We start from the raw sequence: 3,052 nt of genomic DNA, 5'->3' as shown, positions 1-3,052 counted from the left end.
GGCACTGCATCACATACAGGCATGCTTCTGTATTGGAAATCACAAAATGGGCTCAGGAATATTTCCAGAGAACATTATCTGTGAACACAATTCACCGTGCCATCCGCCATTGCCAGCTAAAACTCTATAGTTCAAAGAAGAAGCCATATCTAAACATGATCCAGAAGCGCAGACGTCTTCTCTGGGCCAAGGCTCATTTAAAATGGACTGTGGCAAAGTGGAAAACTGTTCTGTGGTCAGACAAATCAAAATTTGAAGTTCTTTATGGAAATCAGGGACGCCGTGTCATTCGGACTAAAGAGGAGAAGGACGACCCAAGTTGTTATCAGCGCTCAGTTCAGAAGCCTGCATCTCTGATGGTATGGGGTTGCATTAGTGCGTGTGGCATGGGCAGCTAACACATCTGGAAAGACACCATCAGTGCTGAAAGGTATATCCAGGTTCTAGAGCAACATATGCTCCCATCCAGACGACGTCTCTTTCAGGGAAGACCTTGCATTTTCCAACATGACAATGCCAAACCACATACTACATCAATTACAGCATCATGGCTGTGTAGAAGAAGGGTCCAGGTACTGAACTGGCCAGCCTGCAGTCCAGATCTTTCACCCATAGAAAACATTTGGCGCATCATAAAACGGAAGATACGACAAAAAAGACCTAAGACAGTTGAGCAACTAGAATCCTACATTAGACAAGAATGGGTTAACATTCCTATCCCTAAACTTGAGCAACTTGTCTCCTCAGTCCCCAGACGTTTACAGACTGTTGTAAAGAGAAAAGGGGATGTCTCACAGTGGTAAACATGGCCTTGTCCCAACTTTTTTGAGATGTGTTGTTGTCATGAAATTTAAAATCACCTAATTTTTCTCTTTCAATTATACATTTTCTCAGTTTAAACATTTGATATGTCCTCTATGTTCTATTCTGAATAAAATATGGAATTTTGAAACTTCCACATCATTGCATTCCGTTTTTATTTACAATTTGTACTTTGTCCCAACTTTTTTGGAATCGGGGCTGTAGTTAGCAATTAGGCAAAGTGAAACTGTTACCAAAAGATGCATACTGTTGTGTACACGTTGACTTGTGCAGAAGTCAGCAGACCATTACATGTATATTTTACAGATACATAAATATTACTTTATTTACAATCTGCAACAAGTAAAATTATTTAGCCTTTAATTACCTACTCACACTTTACTGAAGGTGCTGTCACGTTTAAATTATAGGTTTGCCAAGCCAAACAATACTGCAAGCTGGAGAACCGTAATGATGCATTTTGTGGCAATAAATATTTTTTATGTAAGTCCAAAGCCAAAATCCTCAGTAAATAATAGTGATGTTAATCATTACAGAAGAACCACACACGTGAACTAGTGGGATGCAGTTTGCTCCTGGAGCGTGATATGTGTTGTACTACAAGCTGGAGTTATACAGTTATATACCGCGGTGTCTACACAGCAAACTTCAAACTTAGAATAACTAAATCAACAATAATAATAATAATAAGGGCCTGATGATGTATGCCTCTCCGTGATGGGCCTAGATAGGGAGGATCTATTCCCCTGAACTAAACGTACATCACCCAGTTAGGGCTAACCCCCCGAAGCTGGTGTATACTGGGTTACGAAACAAATAAACAAAAATCATTTCCAACTTCCGCAGCCCAGTCAGTCTCCCTCCGGTGATGAAACCAACCAAATTGGAGATGGGACTTGCCCAGGGGGAGACGCAATGTCCGGCCAAGAATATCTTAGATGAAAGAACTTAAGTCCACACTACTTGAGTGTGCAAAGGCAACTGGATGGCCTGACAATCCACGCATCAATGGCAAGATGCTGAAGCAACATTGGGACAATGCCATGCCCATGTATGCTTACCTGACGGACCAAAATCTGCGTGATCAACTCCGGCAACTAAAACTTTACATGCGCCGTGAGTCAAGTGAGCTAAAATCACCAGTCCGTCAGGTACCTTTGCCAGAAGAACCCACTGCTCCAGTGGCAGCAGGCCCGAAACTCCAAATGGATGTCCGCATTCTTCTTTCCCCGATCACCAATGAAATTAGCTCACATGAGCCAAGTGGCCTCGGAAAAACTTCTGAAAAAACTTTTTCATTTGATTCTGCCCCATCTTCTGTTACTGACCTTTCTGATGATCCAATGTATATTTTGTTTCATTCCATTTATAATGACATTCTTGATTTGCCTATTGATAAACAGAGGCCACTTCAACATTCCAAGCAATCATTCCCTGAAAATGAAATTGATAAATTAAATGAAATTATTTCTGCAACTTTATCTGCAGACAGTTCATTGGAGGAAATCAACTGTTGTGTGTATGCTGCTGCTCAAACATTGGAGGAACTACATATGGTTTCCAAAACTGAAGATATTAATGTAAATAAAAACAAAGCTCCAAAGAAAAATCGGTTTCAAATGAAAATAAATCAAACAAGAAAAGATATCTCCTGGATTGAACTATGCCTCAAATTACGATTATCGGGGAATTCAATGACAAAATGTCAAAAGTCAATCTGGAGAAAACTGAAGACAAAATTTAAGACAACAAAAGAAAAAGTTCTTCTCCAAATTCTTGATTCCCTCAAGGCAAAAATAAAGGTTTGGACTGAAAGGAAAAGAAAATGGGAAAAGAAAAATAGTTTCATTAAACAAAATAGACTTTTCCAAAAAGATGAAAAACAATTTTATAGGCAACTTAAATCAAAAGAAGGTGGTGATGAGACGCGACCCCCCATGGACTCCAATGAAAGGTTCTGGAATCAGTTGTGGTCTGTACCCAGCAACTGCAACCTTGAGGAACCATGGGTTCAAGATTATGATCATGCTATGCATGAGAAAATTAAAAGGCCGTATATATATCATATATTACACCAGATTGCCTTAAAACTATTATAAAAAAGTCCAAATCTAATACGGCACCAGGGCCTGATGGCATAAGAAACCGGTACTGGAAACTGTTTCCCTGCGTCCAGCCACATTTAGTGACCAATTTTAATTTGCTTCTGGATTCAGGGAATGTTCCTCCA

The sequence above is a fragment of the Neoarius graeffei genome, chromosome 17 (genome assembly GCF_027579695.1).
Source record: "Neoarius graeffei isolate fNeoGra1 chromosome 17, fNeoGra1.pri, whole genome shotgun sequence".
In the NCBI taxonomy this organism is placed as follows: Eukaryota; Metazoa; Chordata; class Actinopteri; order Siluriformes; family Ariidae; genus Neoarius; species Neoarius graeffei.
The sequence above is the reverse complement of the archived record's forward strand: the minus strand, read 5'-3'. Positions refer to the sequence as shown.